The 18,098-nt window shown below is 48.4% G+C and overlaps 1 protein-coding gene across 1 annotated transcript in view; it reads left to right on the forward strand.

The window, feature by feature from the left end:
• Nucleotides 1-6,784: 6,784 nt before the first annotated feature.
• The window catches only part of CAMKK1 (calcium/calmodulin dependent protein kinase kinase 1), a 110,883-nt gene continuing 99,569 nt past the window's right edge, over nt 6,785-18,098 (forward strand). The window contains exon 1 of the mRNA XM_075032493.1: nt 6,785-6,827. The gene's annotated coding sequence lies outside the window, so the exon portion shown is untranslated. The remainder of the gene's footprint in view (nt 6,828-18,098) is intronic.

The raw sequence follows: 18,098 nt of genomic DNA on the forward strand, positions 1-18,098 counted from the left end.
TAATCTTTCAAGCTGCTTGTAATGCAAAGCTGCTATTCTTTCCTAGGAAGTATTAAAAGGCAGAATAGGAAATTAGGAAAAGTGCTACTTGTAAATGATCCCCTGTAGTTGCTATTCAAAACCTCTGAGCTGGGTTCCCTAGAAGTCCCAAGGTTGCTTTAAAAATTGTGAGAGGGTTTATTTTCATCTCCTTGCTTGCTTTTTAATATGCACAATCTTTGGGGATCCTTTTCTTTCACCAATCATTTCTGCCACCAGCAGAATAAGATATTGTAATTTTAATTCCTTCACCAAAACAAGCTCCTCCTCTAAGCCAGGGCCCCCAGGGCCGGTGGCTTTCAGGTGGGTGCCATGCAGAGCGATAGCTGTCTGGAGGAAATTGAACAAGTGTCTGCTTTTAACATACACGGGTCCCCTCTGCAGTATGAAAAGGCAGGGAAAGCCTAGGGCAATTGTTTCGGTCCCTCCTTTTGCCAGAGGGGCTGGTGCTCAGGGGTGGGAGAGCACGGAGGAAGGGCTGCTCTGCTCGGCCCCGTGTGAGAGCCTTTGTTGGTGTACATCCTCTATTTCAGCATTGCAGCTCCCAGCCCCTTCTCCCAGTGCCTTCCAGTTTGCTAAAACTCATGCAAAATTACTGAATGCAGGCTAGTATACAACAGTTAAAAGTCTACACATCTAAAGCACTGAAAAATGGAAATAATGACAAGTTTAAGATTTGCCCCGGGAAAGGCTGCACCCTGCAGTGTCCTGGTGTTGCTACCGAGCTTGTTGCATGGAGATCTTTCAGTGCAAGTCCCAGTGGGGAGGTAAGGGTGACCAGCAGGACCATACTCCTGTCCTCTTGGTTTGTCCTGACCTTGCTCTTAGGATCAGGGAAGAATTTCCTGAGCTTGGCATCTGTTGTGGCCAGAAAGCGACTGTATTTGAAGCTATAAAAATGTGGCCAGTGTACCCTGCTGCTCTCTGACCTCTGAGCAGTGAGACAAAGTGTCACAGAAACCTGAAGGGATTTGGTCATCATGCGAAGGCCCCTTCAATGACAGTTTGCTGTGTTGCTTCCTATTTATGCTGTGGCAATTGAGGATTAGGGTGTTTTTTTTAAAAAAAACCTCCTTGTTTAATTGTGTTTTATTTTTTACATGATTATTTAGCTAATAGACAAATACTAATAGAAAAGGAACCTTCAGCAAATCAAACACTGCTTCCAGTCCTTTCAGCCAAACATACAAGAAAGAATATATATTCTCCAGCTAATCCCTATGTGATGTTGTCAGTATAGTGCTCTAAGGGTCTAACAGAGGACTCTTGCACTGGTCATGGGTGTTAGATGAAGTGAGCAAGCCGTGATTGCAGTGTTACTATTCCCATTTTACAGAAAGGGTAACCAAGACACAAGCCAATAATTTCTGAAGGTGTATGCAAATGTGGTGAGCAGATTCTGCCTCTGACCAGTTATTATTATCTGTGAAGGTTACCAGGTTGGACCTGATACAAATATATCTTTTCATCCCCTCAGGAGTGGTTACACTGAAAGAAATCAAGTGGCACAGATATTCCAGAAGAGCAATTGCAGAAAAACTTATTCAGCAATAATTACGCTGGTTAGTGACGCTGCAGAGATGAGGAATTATATTTCAACCTCTGCAGAGCTGGCAACATTTAATCATTATGTTTTCGCACAATTCCCAGCACAAAGAGGCCCTGATTTCCACCTGGTGCTTCCAGACACTGTAACAATGCAAATTAAAAATTAATAACACTAAAGAAAGAGATAGCTCCTTCCCTGTGCAATCTCTCCTATCTCTAAGCCCACTCATTCTTTCCCTGGCACAGCAGACTCCCTTTTATTTTTAACACAGTCCTCCACTTAGGACATTCTTGGATTTTTCCCTAAAAAAGCACCTGCCTTTCTGATTACACTAATTCCCTTTCTCTTTTGACGTGGGAGCATGTTTTTGGTCAGATAAATCCTCTGGCTGACACACAGTGAAGGACTGACAGGAACATTTATGTCCTCCCAGCTCTAAAGGATGCTTTTATTTCCTTCTGTCCCAAAGATATGCATTCTCGGGCCAGATTGTGCTAGGTGGCAAAAGGGCCTCTCTGCCATTAGAGCGCTAGACATCTGCAGCTCAGCCTGCAGTCATACTCCTGGTGACACTACGGTTGTTACAGCTCATTTTCGCTGCTGCCAGCTCTGTATTAATTATGCCAGGCTATTTTCTTTTGCTTTCTTTAGTGAAGTGCTCTCTCTTTCTGTTATCTATTTCTAATTGCTTTATTGCCTTATTTTAGAAAGCATAAAAGTCAAAAGTGTTCAACTGGATTCTGAATATAGCGACAGCGCTGTCAACAGATGGGCTCTTTAGCAGGGGTGAATCAGAATTGTTCCAGTTAACAGAGCTCTGCCTACCGCTACCAAGCACAGATCCTGTTCAGCTTTGTGGCACCACAATGAGATTTGGCCCAAGCCGTTTTTAAAAGAAATTACGGCTTCAACTCTTTTTTTCCCTAAACATACTTGTGAAATGCCTGGGGAAATGTAAAGTCTCCCTCCCTCTCATGACTGTAACTCAAGGACAGATTAAATAAACACTCTCCCAGTCCTTCCACCCAGAAAACACGTGGGAAATAACAGTTACCAAACAACTACATCCAATCATGATTGAACAGAATACCAAAGTCTTATTTTAATGTTGTTATAGCCATCATGGTCTAAGCACCAGAGAGATACTATCTGGTACTCTTTTTGCCCTGGTCATTGCTGGTCTGCAGTGCAATCACTTGTGTATTATGAAAAGGGAAACGGTTTTGTTTTGTTTTGTTTTCTGGAAGAAATAGCAACTTCTGACTGAGACTAGCTAACCAGGTTATTTCATTAGGTCAAGTGCTAGCAGTCTTTGCCAGAGGCGATAGTTTCAAACCCTGATGCTGGCACTAAAACTGTGTTTCAGACGTCACTGGTGATTTAAACTGCCTGATGCTAAAGGAGACAGGTCTTTAGGGGACAATCCTCAGCACTTTCCAAACAGTCAGGATCTTCTAGATACCTCAAAGCCAAATGTGAATCAGCCTAAATGACTTCTGAAACCCTTGAAAATACTTCTCAGCCAGTGAGTTACAGCAAGAGGAGCAGGAGGCTGGAAGTTTTACTCATTGCTCAAGAGAAGCTAAGTTGTCTCTGTATGAGCAAGGCCCTGCTTGATTGAATTGAAAGCCCCTGTGAATCAGGTCAATGTTTTATCTGACATATATTATGGTCTTTCAGAGCATCTCTCATGGCCTGGAGCCACAGGAACACAGTCTTTCCATAGGCACAGCCACATTCCTGGGTACTTACACCCGGGCATCCAAGAAGGAGGTTGCTGGGGCTTTCACTGCTCAGGGCTGGGTGGAGGCTTTGCTTTTTTGCTCATGGGCACATCTTACTTTTCCTGAGAGTCCCCCATGGCCAACAGACAGCCCAGGAGCTCAGGCTGGTGGCTGTCTTGAGATGATATCTAATCGGTGATTGCAGATGAGCAGTCTTGAGATGATATCTAACTGGTGATCATTAGCTAATATCCAGAGCTGCTGAAAGAAGGCAACAGCTTTGGAAGCATGAACTTGAGGCGATGAGGCTCTCTGCTGTCCTGTTACAATGATAGAATTGTTTAGTTGGAAAAGACCTTTAAGATCATCAAGTCCAACTGTTAACCTAACACTGCCAAGTCCACCACTAAGCCACATCCCTAAGTGCCACATCTACACATCTTTTAAATATCTCCAGGCATGGAGACTCAACCACTTCCCTGAGCAGCCTGTTCCAGTGCTCGACAACCCTTTTGGTGAAGAAGTTTTTCCTAATATCCAACCTAAACCTCCCCTGGTGCGACTTGAGGCCATTTCCTCTTGTCCTATTGCTTGTTACTTGGGAGAAGAGACCAGCACCCACCTCGCTACAACCTCCTTTCAGGTAGCTGTAGAGAGTGATAAGGTCTTCCCTCAGCCACCTTTCCTCCAGACTGAACAACCCCAGTTCCCTCAGCTGGGGATGACTTGTGCTCTAGACCCTTCACCAGCTTCTTTGCCCATCTTTGGACACACAAAGGAACCACGGAACTGCAACAGAAAGACCAGCCAAATCCCTGCTCCTAAATGCCTTGGGTTTTAGTCAAGTGAAGCTCCACTGCCTTGAGCAGAGACAGAACATGGGCTGGAAGGGAGAAGTCCCAGAAAACCTGGGCAGCGTGAGATGCTGGAAACCTTTTGTGCCAGTCTTTGGTGTTGAAAATAAACCCTAGCAATTTCTTCGCTTCTTATTTCTGTCAGAAAGGCTTTCTGCATGGAAAGAGAAATGAAAAAGTATTTGCAGCTGGTGGTGGTTTATCCAAGGGTGGAGAAATGCTGTCCCAACTGTTGGCCTTGAGAAATCATGGGCCCTCAATGCATCATTTATATTTTTGGTTCAGTTTCTTTGCTCTGGCTGCTGCGGGAAGGAATTGTGTATACCTGAAGTGCAAAACTGGACCAAATAATAGTTTTCAAGATATGAAACCATGGAAACACTGTTAGAATTATGAATAAAACGTGTTGAAGGAGACTAACTGACAAATGGCCAATAGTAAAAACTATAAAACATGTTCATTGGCCACTCTAAAATATGGCAGGCTCGGCCACCCTCCTGCTGGTTCACGTCACACTGCTGTTCATCTGGTCCAAGAGCCCTTCTCTGCCCCACTGTTTCCTATTCATGGAAGATCTTCTCCGCTGGATTTTCCCTGTGACGAGCTGAAAGAACAATCCTTTCTAGCTTTCTAATAATTTCACTGAATGTAACAACTCTTTAATAGCCAAGTTTAGAACCACACAAGTACTGAATTTTTGGCTTGCTGGTTAAAGGAAAAAAACACTTCTTTTTGTTTTCTTCCTTGCAAAATAAATAAGGGGACAGAGTATGTTGTGGTCATGTAATTAGATCCATTATTTTATTACCCAATTTAAAGATTAACAGTAGGCAAATAAGGTCTCAAAGGTTTCAAGTGAAATTTAAAACATTTTAGTTCAAAGTACTTTTGACTGAAAATTGGCACACAGAATGGACAAATATTTCAGGTGGAAGTGAAAGGGCATTAGCCCTGGATAAACCTGTTCATCTGTAGAGAGCTGCTCAGGTGCCTGTGACCAACCAGGGTGACAAAGCACATTTCTGCAGGAAACGTAAGACTTGGATGCACATGGTAAATTGCAGTAGGGTATGTGTGACGGTAAGACACATACCCACAGAATGAATAAGTGAAAAAGTTCATGGTCTTTGCAAGGCTTACAAGACGACTTTGCTGTTTTAATGATTAGTGTCTCTTAATTACATTTTGATACTTCTCTAAACACAGTGACAACCTGAGCAAGGTTTTTTGGGGATGGGAAACAAAGTTGGTGGTAAACCACAAGCTGCATTATTAATATGTAGAGCTGTTTTGAGATATGAAACCCATGGTAAGAAATTAATTTGTTTCCAGAGCAGAGGATTATTTGAGACCCACTGGAAGTAGGCGCAGGCATTTCTCTCTGCTTGTCGTCACAGCAGGAAGGAGCAGCAGTCAGCAGTGGGTTGAGTCAGGATGTGCATTTTATCCAACTCTTGCTCTCCGGCTAAAGCCAAGATCCCCTGGTGGGGACCCTGGCCGCGAGCAGGGTCACAGCAGAGCCCAGCGAGCCCGGCTGCGGGTCACTTGTCACAAAATCAACATCCTCACAAATCCCACAGGAAACGCACTTCACAGCTGGGTGCGGGGCTGTAGTGGGAACCCCTCGACCCAGGGCATGGTCAACCATGAGCCAAGTAGGTAAAAGAGAATGGGGAAAAAGTAAAAGCCAAAATATGAGTCATGAAACATAGAGGTCTTTTGCTTGTCGGAATTCCTTGAGTGATGGCAGTGGATTAGGTGATGTGCAGCGTTTCTCCTCATTGCTCTAAGACTTCAGAAAACGCTTGTGCATATGATCAAGGTTGACCGTTATTAACCTAGAGATGGAGCCTGGATGAGGGGACACCTGGCCACATGGAGGGCGAGCAGGCGCCCCTGTGCCAGCACCCTGGAGAACAAGGCCATCCTGCCCCAGGAGGTGCGCTCTCACCACCACCACCACCTCGGTGCCTGGGGAGAACATGGGCACGGCACTTCGGCACTGGGAAAACCACCCGCACCCACAGCTCCACCGCCCATGACCCAGGGAGCAGCCAACTTGCTGCCTGTCCCCACACCATCAGGGTCCTCCACAGCCCGTCCCCACACCGTATCCCTCACACCCCAGCCCTCTACCTGGCACAACCCCTTCTCCGGGCCCAGCAGACCCTCCGCTCCCTGTCCTGTCAGCACCACTTTGCCAGATTATATTGGCAAAAATCCGCGGGTTTTTACCCAAGAGCCTGCCCCTAGCCCAGGTGTCCTCCTGGTTGGACACCACACGCCCCCGAAAAAGTTTTTTTTTTTGCCGCAAAAACCACGGCTGTGCCTGGCAGGACAGGGGCAACCCGGTGCCCCGCCTCGGGGCGCCCAGCGCCGCCTCACCCTCACGGCCACACGGCGGCCGCCGGGCAGCGACCAACGGCCGCCGCGCGGGCCCCGGGAGGCGCGGCCGCCGCCAGCCAATGGGAGCGGGCGCGCGGGCGGTTATTTACACCCCGCGGGCGGGTAGTTGGGGTGGAGTTCAGGCTCCGCGCGGCCAATGGGGTGCGGGCGGCCGCGGCGGCGTGGGGGTGGCGCGCGCTGATAGGGCGCGAGCCGGGGAGTTTCGCCGGGCGCTGCAAACAGAGGCACGTTGGAGCTGAGCGGCGGCGGGCGCAGGTGAGCGCGGGGCGGCGGCGGGCGCGCGCGCGCCGCGCTCCCTTCCCTTCCCCTCCCCTCCCCTCCGCGGCCGCGGGGCTCCCGCGCGGGCCGTCGCCTCAGCCGGGGGTCTCCGCCGCCGGGGCGGTGTGAGGGGCCGCCTTAGGCCGCGCTGCCCGCCCCGCGGGTCGCCCGCCTTCAGCCCGGCCCTTCAGCGGCTTGGGGCAGGTGCGGCGCGGCGGGAGGGACAGGCGGGTTTACTGCGCGGGCAGCGTCCCGCGGCGGCTGTGGAGGGGACGCGGATGGGGTCCGAGCTCCCGGTGTCGGAGGTGTGTCACCGGGTGGGGGGTAGGTCGCCGCTGCGGGTGGGTTCTCCCGGGTCGGCGTGCTCGGGCGGCTGCCTCGCTTCGCTGGGCTGCGGGAGCTGCGCTCCGCCGCCGCAGCGGGGCTGGGGATGCGCCGTGGTGCCGGGCAGCCGCAGCTCCGGAGCTGTTGCTTTTACTAAGCCCGAAAATAAATGGGAAAAAAACCCCAACCTTCTAAAAACTGGGATTTTGAGAAGTTTACAGATCACATCAGTTCTCTCTCTTTTCTTGAGGGAAAGAGAGGGCAGAGGAGAAAGTAAGAAGCGCGGTGAGCTCCATGCAGGTTTGTCACTGCTTCCTAATCCTCCTTGCTGCCCTTGGGGATCAGTCTGAGCTCCTCAGAGTTTGGACTTTCTCGTGGGTCAGTGCTTTGGTCTGAACTGTCCTGCCCTGGCAGTGTCTCAGAGCACACACCTTGCAGCCAGACTGGCATGAAGAGGGGCTTATCTTCCTCTCTCTGCTTACCTTGGCTCTGAGGGAGAACAGACTGCAGCTCTCAAAGGCCTGTATGCTGTGAACAAGGAAAACTGCTGATCCTGCAGGGATATTACTTTCTTCAGCTGCCCTGATGGAGCTAAAATTACCGTTCTGTTGTAGTTGTTACTTAATGGAAAAGGTTTGTTTAGTAGGAAACTGTTGATTTTCTATTTACAATAGTCTGTGGTTCAAAGTTAAGCTTACAGTGCCTCTTCCCATAATGTGTTAATTTCCTCCCTGTGAGGCATCTCTGGCAGCTTCAATTTGTTCTGGCATTTGGCATGGGATGGTTTTGAAGTGTCGCTTTTGAAACTGGATAAGGCAAGCAGAGAGCCGTTATCTCAGTTGCTTGAAGAGAAAAACTAAAGCCAGCGCGCTGGGGCTGTGCTCCAACATGTCCCTGCGCATGGCACAGCTTGCTGTACTGCACCCTGTGCTCAGGCTGGGGTGTGTGTTGTGAATCGGACTACTCTCTAGGCATAGCAATAAATTGCTTTCCCGGACTTGCTCCCTTGGCTTTTGCCTGGAGAAGGCCAGGTCTTAGCAACCAGGAGCATAAGCACCAGCCTCGTCATTCCAGTGAGGAGATCAGGCATGTTATTGTTTGATACAGTATGAAGGCTGGGCTTTAAGTCACAGTAGGTGCTGGGCCACTGGGTCCTGACAGTTTTCTTTTTTGAGGCAAGCTGTGTTCACTGGCATGAAGTGCCTTCAATGTGGAACTGTCTCCAGCTATTTCTTCTTCTTGCTTTTGGGATGTGTCTTGTGGGTTGGAGATGGCATGCTTGGAGTGGGATATGTGTGGGTGCATATGCTCCCAGGACAGCTCCTGGCCCAGGAGGGGTGGGCAGAGCTGCTCATCCAGCCTCTTCTGGAGCTGAGCTGCATGGGGACCTCATCTCTTCCAGCATTGCCCCAGAGCGTGGTGAGGTGCCCCCATCGCTTCACACAGCCTGTTGGTGCTTTACTTCTGCCATTGGTTTCAGAGCCTGTACTGCTGGGGGCACAGATACCCTATGCCCCCTAATTGCAGTGTTCATTAAGCTCCAAATGTCTTCGTCTGATACAGCTAATTGCCCCTGCACTAACCAGACTTTCAAGGCTCAACTTTCTTTTGCTGGGAAGGGAATGTGGGATTTTTCTTCCCTTATGGGCTCTTGTGGGGTGGCTACAGTGGGAATCTCATCAGCCTGCAGCAGAGGAGATATTGGAAGGACAGTGTAGCAGTGTTCTCTTTGCTGGAGGAAGAAGCAATGTTTAGGTAGCGGTCACCACAGGTGCTTATGTGGTTTAGACCTTGGCTGGGTTTGAAGAGGTGGCACTATGCTGAGCGCGTCACTCTGTACTTCAGCCAAGGGTCTGCTTGCCAGAATACAGCATCTCTTCTTGCTGGTGTTTGTTCCCTGAAGTTCCTGAAGAGTGTATTAACCCAGTCATTTGTGCCAGCCCCTCTTGAGCTGTGGAAAGAAGAGTCCTGTCTGAAAGCCAGGTCTTCTGTGGAGTGTCAGTGGTGGCCTTAGAAGAGCCTTTATAGGGTCATTGCTCTCTGGGAGCAGGGGGAGGAGAAACCTTTTGTAAGAGGCTTCAGGAAAAGGCTGGGGGTTGCTGGATGGCTTCTGTGGACTATTAGTGGGGTGGTTTGGGTCTCCAGAGAATGTATCTGGCTGGCTGAGGGACAGAGAGGGTAAATCTGATACAAATCGGGGAGTGCCAAGCTAGTGGAGGGGAAGGGATGTGTGTTGGTGGGGAGCTCAGTGTGAAGATTTTTGTCTGTGCTGGAGTTGTGGAAGGCAGTTTGATAACATCTGAAATCAATATGTGCAATTACTCTGCCTTGGGAAGATGCCTAGAGAGAGCATACCCATTTCTGCCCTAAAGTGCAGGTGGAGTGTCAATGGGTCTGTTCAGCAGCTCAAAGCACTGACAAACACTGGGTGTAGGGGAAGGCAGGCTCTGCTTATGTGGGAGATCACACTCTGCTTCAGGGCTCTGTGTGGATGCTGAGCACACAGTGTTAGGCAGTGTAACTAGGCAAAAGGTGGGAGGGAAGATGGTTTGTGTGGGCTCAGCAGCAGACCCTACCTTTGGGCAGCATCAGGCTATAGCCGGAGCTCTCCTGACACCTGAGTGTGAAGGAAGGTGGGCAAACAAGGCTTCTGGGTGTGTTTTTACCCACCTCTAACTTGGGGTGGGGGGGAGACATCTTCCTGCACAGCCTCTGGCAGATGCTTGCTGCTACTCAGCCCTGCCACCGCTGCTGAAATTTGGCAGTTGGAGAAGACAGGAAGCTGAGCCTGTCCTTTTGCCGAGAACCAGTGAGGAGGCAAGTTACCCATACCTGTGGAGTACTGCATTCAGGCCTGGGGCCCCCAGCATAGGAAGGACATGGACCTGTTGGAGTGAGTCCAGAGGAGGGCCACGAAGATGATCAGAGGGCTGGAGCACCTCTCCTATGAAGACAGGCTGAGAGAGTTGGGGTGGTTCAGCCTGGAGAAGAGAGGGCTCCAGGGAGACCTTATCACAGCCTTCCAGTACCTAAAGGGGGCCTATAAGAAAGCCAGAGAGGGACTTTTTCCAAGGGCATGTAGTGACAGGACAAGGGGTAATGGCTTTAAACTGAAAGAGGGTAGATTTAGATTGGGTGTAAGGAAGAAGCTCTTTACTGTGAGGGTGGTGAGGCACTGGAACAGGTTGCCCAGAGAGGTTGTGGGTGCCCCAGCCCTGGAAGTGTTGAAGGCCAGGTTGGATGGGGCTTTGAGCACCCTGGTCTAGTGGAAGGTGTCCCTGCCCATGGCAGGGGGGTTGGAACGAGATGATCTTTAATGTCCCTTCCAACCCAAACTGTTGTATGATTCTATGATACCCCTTTGTCTTTTGGATTGAAGTGAGGCCTGAGCTGTCAGTGTAAGAGCCAAGTATAAAGTTGGTATGAGATAAAATGTTATTGGCTTGTGCCTTAAAAGGTAGGAAAGCAGAAACATCTGGGGAAAACTAGGTATGCAGTAACCTTTATCAAAATTCTTCCTCTTATGTCTTTCTCTTCATGGTTTCTTCTCCTGTGATCTTCAGTCCTTTATTTTTTGGCGCAGGATGTCGCTTGCTTTGAGAAGCAAGCATCCAACATGCAGGGAGGTGACCCAGTCATCAGAAAATATGTGGTTGAAGAAATGAATGTGGGTAGCTGGCTGCAAAAGCGGTGGGGATGATTGAAGTGTGCAGAAGCAGTTGTTGGCATAATGCAGTAATCGTGGCAGATCTGAAGGTTAGTGCTGTTTGTGATAGATAAAGCATCAAAGCATTGGGTACAGCAGATAAATGAATGATATCAAATAATATCATGTAGTCAAGCATGTTGTTTTAATTAAGACAATGGTTAAGCTTAGCATGGTTGGAGAAAAATGTCTGAAATCTTCTAAAGAAGAAATCCTGACAATTGATAAATTGGGGTAGGATATTAATCTAAAAGATAACAGTGGGAAGAAGCTGCAGTGACTTTTGTGGATGTGTGGGAGGATGGCTGCTGATTTGTGGTGGTGGGTGAGGTGTAAGTATACATGTGTGTTTCCAGCTCTTCAGAAACTTGTATGTTTCTTAGGCTTGTGTAGTTGGCCACAGGTGGTGGCTTTAAGGATTGAGTCCTTAATCACAGAAAAAGATGCTTAGTTAGGGACATCTGCACCAGACCAGGATGTTGCAGATTCCTTTGGAGGATGTTGCAGAATTGCCAAGAAATAGAGCTGCTCAGGCCCTGGGTGACAGTGTCAGCCCTGCACCAGCAAGTGTAGTATGTCTCGGGCCCAGAGCTGCCTGTCCTACAGATGGGGGCCCTTGGTGTTGGTCTGGGTAAGAAGTGGCACCTGGTGACAGGCAAAGGGGAGAAGGGATGAAGCCAGAGATGTGGTGAAGCAGGGAGGTCTCCCATGGGTTCCTAGGGAAGGCTTGTGCCTTACTTCAAGGGTTGCTATGAATTAGCAAGTGTAGCATTTTTTATTTTTTTCCCCCAGAACCGAACATCAGGGCTATCAAAAAATCCATCTGGAAATCTGACTCAACCTTTCCTATTTTCCAGCTACTGTGTTGCTTTCCATCTATTTTTTCCCTGTACCCTATACAAATACAGTCATTTTATAGACTTCATCATTAATGATGCGTTGCAGTCAAGCACTGGACAACTTGCAGTTCTAACTTGCTTAGGAATTTGCAGTCTGGATTTGGTCACTTTTCCTACTGGGTTAAGTCTTTAGAAACATTTTCCTGTTCCATCGCAGTCTTCAGTTTTATTTTTGGCATAAGTGATATGGACAGAAACAGAGGGAGAAGCATAAATCTTCATTTTAAGTGTCAAGTACATGACATTGGAGAATTTTTTTTTTATTGCTTTTATGTGCTGGTGTCCCTGGATAGGGAAGTTCTCCCAAAAGGTCAAAACCTTTTGAGGACGCAGCTTCTCAGTGGGCTGAGGCTTGCAGCTGAAAGGGAAGGCTGTCCCGTGGTAGCTGGGAGCTGCTCAGCACAGAAACCTGCTGGTTCAGGGAGTGAACCTGGCTGAATATGAACCCTTGTATTTTAGTTCTTGATGACACCCAGCATATGAGCTGAGTCATGCCTTGTGGATAAAGGTGTGGTTTGCTGAGGACTTGTTTCTTTTGGGTTGCTGCCCTGGGCAGACATTATTTTAGGGTGAGTACCTCAAATAGTTGTAGTTCTTTTTGCCAGAAGCCATGTGGGATTAATTTAGCCTGTTTGTCTCTGGGGTGGTTTCAGTGTTTCTGCAGATTGGTGGCTGTGTTCAGGGAAGGCTGTGAAATGTTGTGATTAATTCTTCAGTATTGTTCAGAGAGTTTATGGTGAAGTTGTTAGCTAGTTAACAGTGACTGCTCTAATTATTCTGGTGTGAGTGTAAACAGTGAGGCTGTGATGTGCCACTGTCTGCTGGAGCAGCACTTGAATATGTGTCTTTCTGCGATATAGGCAATGTCTTGGACAGCCTTCTGGAAGTCCAGCCTTCCTTTCTGCTGGAACTGGTGCTGAGTGGCAACTGTTCCCCTGAGGTCAGTGGAGCCAAATTCCATTACCTCAGTTTTTTTGCTGCCTTCTGCAATTCCCTGTCTCCAGTAGTTTCCACTCACTCACACCAGTGTAAATGAGGAGGACTATGTTGCATGCTTTTCAGCTGGCAGAACAGCCTGGGGTTTCGATGGGAGTCCCTGCTGCAGAGCAGATGGGGCAGAGGGTTCTGTGTTAAGCCATCGGGAGCACAGAGCTGTGTGCCAATGTGGGAGGAAGAGAGCAGCTTCCTGAAACCTGTAGTTCCTGTGCAATACCCCAGGAAAGTTTCTGGGGTGTGCTGATTGTTTTTCTCAGCCAAGTGGCTCCATAATTGTGTGAGCTTGTGAGGACAAAGCATTAATGACACATTTTGGATGGATGTTAGGTCCCTTGTTCCCATAGGGAAACTGTGCAGGGCAAGACTCCTGATTTTGCACAACTGTGCAGATAACGTTTTCTTCAATTTCAGAGGAAAAAAATTTCGTCTCTGGTATTCTCACTTTACGTGGATTTCTGGTATGGCTGTTGAACTCTAAGCATGCTATGTAGAAGCAAGTCCTACAGCCCCACAAGGCTTTCAACTGGAGAAGGATGATTTGGTATGTAGGATGTTAAATTAACAGAAAGAAGACTCATTCAGTTGTTACCTCTGGCTACAGATTTCCTTGGTAACCTGGAGCTCCAATTCACAGATAGACCCAAACATTGAGTGCTTAGCATGGGTGTTAAACTAGGAGCAGACATGAGGGGCTCAGCTGGGGTGGGAAAAGGAGGAATAAAGTAGTGCTGTGGTAGCCCAGGCTGAATAACACCTTCTGAGGATGTGTAAGTGTTGGATTTGTGACTGCTGTTGACTGTGGTGAAGGTGTGAATCAGTTGTACCAAGGGGTGTGAGATCATCATACCCTAGTGACCTGGACTTTAGTGCCTACATTTGCCAGTTTGGTACTGTGTTGGAGCAGTGCTCTGCAGTCAGATGCTGCTGTCCTCCTTCTGGTGGCTTGTGTTTCTCAGCTGTCTCTCTGTTGCAGAGATTATTCACAATTTTATCTTGTAGTCTTGGGAGTGCAGCAAAGCTCAGACCAGCCACCCCATAGTTTGTCTCGGCTTTACCCTGCTTTTGGATGGTGTACGTATTAACTCAAAGACTATTTTGCTGTTGATCCCTTGTAGTCATGACAGACTTTATCATGGGTGTCTGTCTCTCCTTCCCCCCCTCCCACTCTAGGCAGTAGTTGAGGTTTCTATTCTATAGAATAGAAGTGAGTCCTAAAACCACAGAAGAGCTGGTGAGGATAGGATTTTTTTATATACAGGTAGCATGGGCACAGCCTGATGAAGGCCACAGTTGCAGGCTCTCATATCTACAGTAGCTAAAGCTGAAGGAATCAGGCAGGAGCGGGGAAAAAAAAATGTGCGAGCACAGCTTTGCAGAGCACTGTGTCCATGCATACCTGCCTGAGGCTGGCTCTAATTACTAGCTCCCATGCTGTTCTGCTACCGCATCCAGCTCTGTCAAGTTACTCTCAACTAGCTCCTGCCTTTGTGCTTCCTCACCATGGTACTGGCAACACACAGGCATCAATGGAGCTTTTCTCCTGCCTCTGGACCTCCTCATGTGCTAGATGCAGCTGGTAGTCTTAGCCTGATCTGCTGCTCTGATGTGGACTCTCGGAGAGAAATTGGGGTGCTCAAAGGGACCCCTGCTAGAAGAGGATCTTCTGCCACTGTATCTGTCTGCCATCCAGAATGATTATCACAATGCAAAAGGGCACTATAAGATTATGTCCCACCTGTGGGAGTCAGTTCTGTGGCACATCCTCTCCCAGCCACCAAATGAATGAATGAGCAAAACCAGTACAGCTTTCCCTATGCCCGTCCAAACATCTGTCTGTTTGCCTCACTGTTTCTTGTGTTAAGAGCATAAACTTCTCAGCAGGGACCAGTGTTTTCTCTTAACAGTATCAGGTACAGGTGATAACTTAGTCTGAAATGCCACAGCAGTGGAAAATGAGCCTCCAGATCTGAGTCAAAAACTGCAGATGCTCTGGGGATGCAAGGCCACAGGGCTGTTGTTAGCTAAGGTAATGTCTCTGATTTGACTCCAGAGTAGCATGTTGCTGGGCTGCCTTTAGTTCAGTGCCTACCCAGCTTCCTGGGGGAAGCCCCCTCCCTTCATTCCCAGAGAGGTCCCTGGCCCTCACTGCTCTCAGGGTTGAGGCTTCTTGCCCTTGCTTGCTGCTCACAGTGGGTGCATCAGCCTCCTGCTAAAAGCATGGCTGTAATGCCAGGGTACTTTTGAGTTTTTGCTGTGAGCTGGATAAGCACACCTGGATTCATTGAGGGTGTGTTGTGGTTACTGCAAAGTGCTGAGAGTCTCATTCCACTAAGATCTTGTGGAGGAAAGGAAACCTTCCAGAGTATTTAATATTCCATGCTCTTTAGGTATGAATAAATATTTCCTTGGCCTGAAACATTGTCCTGCTGTGAAATCCATTCCAGTTTCTTTGTCTAAGACAATCAGTCTCCTTCTTTCCCTCTATCCTTCCATGCCCCAGCTTTTATTAACCTAGAAATGTGCTGACACTTCACCATCAAACTGGTTTCTAGCATGTTAGGGAGCTCTGCAGAGTGTCTTTGCAAGTTAATCAGTGTAGCTGCATGCAAGAGAACAGGAAGATGGCTCAGAGTTGTTCATCTCCTAGGGAGTTTGCTCTTCCTAGCTGATGGCTTTCTGCAAACGTGTTTGGCAGCTCTGTCCATGTCTGTCTGTTCCCCTCTAAAGGAAGGGTGTGGGATTGGGGAGTCAATGAAGAAAGATATTTCATCATTGTTCTTTAATACATTCATTTTGCCAGTGCTCCCTCCTGTAGAGAATCCCTGTCCCACCATGCAGGTGTACTGACGTGAGCCTCTTTGAAGCTGTCTGTTCCACTGTCATGACCTGTGGATCACTCGGTGCTTCTGCAGTTCTTGTTCTACTTTCTTGGCAAGATGCCTGTGACTCATACTAAGTCCCTTTCCTGCTCCACTCCCCAGGAAGCTGAGCTGTCTAACACTCTCTCATAAAAGAGTTTTTTTGGTTCATTTGCGGGATTTCTGCAGTCCCCTGATTTGGTGGCAAGTGTGGCTCCTGAGGGGCAGGAGGCTTGAGTGAAGCCCCTGTGTTTTTCAGGAGCAGGTACAGGTGATTGCACTGTTCGGGATGGACTGAGCTCCTTCCAGCAGCTGAAGGCATCTTGCTTGTACCTGGACAGTTAATACCTTGAAGCAAAGTCATCCCAGCCACTCCTTACTTGCTGACATTGAGAAGCACCATTGCTAGCAACAGCTTGTCTATTTGAAAGTGCCTGACCTCCTCTGAACATTTCTGTGGCCTTGGTATCTCCCAAGATGAGCAGTGCTGGCAGTTGGGAACTCCTGTGTCCAGGCTGAGATGCCTGCAGTCAGCCAGCTCTGAGGCAAGTGGCATATCTGCTCTCCTGATGGCTTCCAACCTCACAGGGCCTGGCTCTTCCTGCCCTGCACAGCCCTGTCTTCTGGCTAGACAGTCCTGTGGAGATTCATCAGAGCCAAAGGCTTTGTGGGGATCAGCTGAGCAGCTCCTGGAGGCAGGCAGGAAGCCAAGAGCTGGAGCACATGCTGCTGAGCAGGAGGGGGTGTGGAGAAGCCTGTCCAAAAGGGACTCTGAAGATGCTCTGAGGTCACTGTTAAGTCTGAGCAACCACAGCAGTGCTCAGTGGGGAACCTGACCTGCAAGAGCTGGAGCCTTAAAGAATGTGACAGGGAAAGGAGTGAAACACCCCTTTGTCATGGTGAAGGCCTGGGCTATATGGCCTTGGGAATCCACATCCTCCTTGCCTTGTTCCTATGCAAAGCTGGGGCTGTTGGGAACACAGTACAGCTGCTGCAGTGGCTGTCACTGTGACCAGCTGAAAGTGGTCAAGGAGGAAGTGTGACACCAGCAAAATCCTAGAAGCAAACCAGTCTTCTGATTGCTGGGTCGCTTATTCAGAAACAGAGCTGGGTGCTCTCTGGGCTTGTCTGTGGGAGATGGCTGTCTCTGACCAAGTGTAAACCACAGTCTTGCTGTTCTTCCTCCCAGTCTCATTCACCATACTGGAACTGCCAGAAGCTATGGCCCTAGTAGAAGGGATTCTTGAAGTGTCTGTGGGCTTTGGGTCCCTTCACTTTTAGACTCCTCTGAAAACTACAGTGATAACACCTCCTGGGCATCTGGGGGCGATGTTGATGAAAGGAGGTTCCTTGCATTAAAACCAGATGGACTGCAGCTGCTCCTTCGTGTAGCAAGCTGGAAGCTGTTGGGCTTGCTACACCTCTTGCAGATTTTGGGGAGTAGCTGCTCTTTCCCCTGGTGCCAGGCAGGTCTTACATCTGGCTCTGCAGTGTATTAAACCAAATATGCTCTGATGATTAGGGTGAGCAGAGTCTCTTTCCTGTCAAAACTGTTTGTTCTGGCTACAATTTTGTTGCTTGGAAACTTGTCACTTTTCTAGCCTTTCAAGCCCACCTCCCAGAGAGCATGGGAATTGTAAGTATTTAGACATATAATAAGAATAATGTAATTAAAATCCTTAATTTTATTTTTCTTGTGTAAGTTTTTTAATTCTTTTGATTTAAAGGGTGGTAGTAGCTAATTGGATTCTGGGCCAGACTTGCACAGGCAGCCAGGGGGGAAGGGACTGCAAATGAGCCTAGCCAGGAAATTGCACATTTAAATATAGTTCTTGGTAGGGTCAGCAAAACACCCAAGGGACAAATAAAGAATAAAATTTCTGCTGTAATGTGTTCATTTAGCTGCAGACATCATCTTAGGGGAAACAAAAAGGAAGGTTGGGAGTGAAGGGAACAAACTAAAGGGTAGGTGTCCCTTCTGCAGTGCATTTGTGTACTGCTGCTGGTCTCTCCCAGGCAGTAGCATCCTTCTCCTGTCCTCTAGGTTGGCTGGTGCATTGGCCAATTCCAAGAAGAAACCACTGAATGGATTTTTGGGGTTGGGGGGGTGGGTTGGTGGTTTTGCTGGAGGATGTAAATCCATAGTTCACATAATGCTATGGGGCTGCTATTGCTGTTACCAGCTTTGGCACAGATTGCCTCGGTCACACTGCTCATCAGGTGGTAGGGAGATGGGACTGACCAGCACCTTTGTTTGCACTATTTGGGTTAATGGGGGACAGCTTTTGCTGTGAGGCTCATGCTTTCTTCCCAAATGGGTGGGTGAGATGGTGCTTCCCACTCCCATGGGTACTGACCAGTTTCCCTGAACTGGTATGCTGGGAGGGTGGTTGGAGTCGGTGGCATGAGGTGGATTCAGCCTGAATAAAGGGAATTCAAGGGAGTGAAGCACTGCATTTTTCCCTTTGGAAATCTGCAGGCTTGT

The sequence above is a fragment of the Buteo buteo genome, chromosome 7 (assembly GCF_964188355.1).
Source record: "Buteo buteo chromosome 7, bButBut1.hap1.1, whole genome shotgun sequence".
Taxonomy (NCBI): domain Eukaryota; kingdom Metazoa; phylum Chordata; class Aves; order Accipitriformes; family Accipitridae; genus Buteo; species Buteo buteo.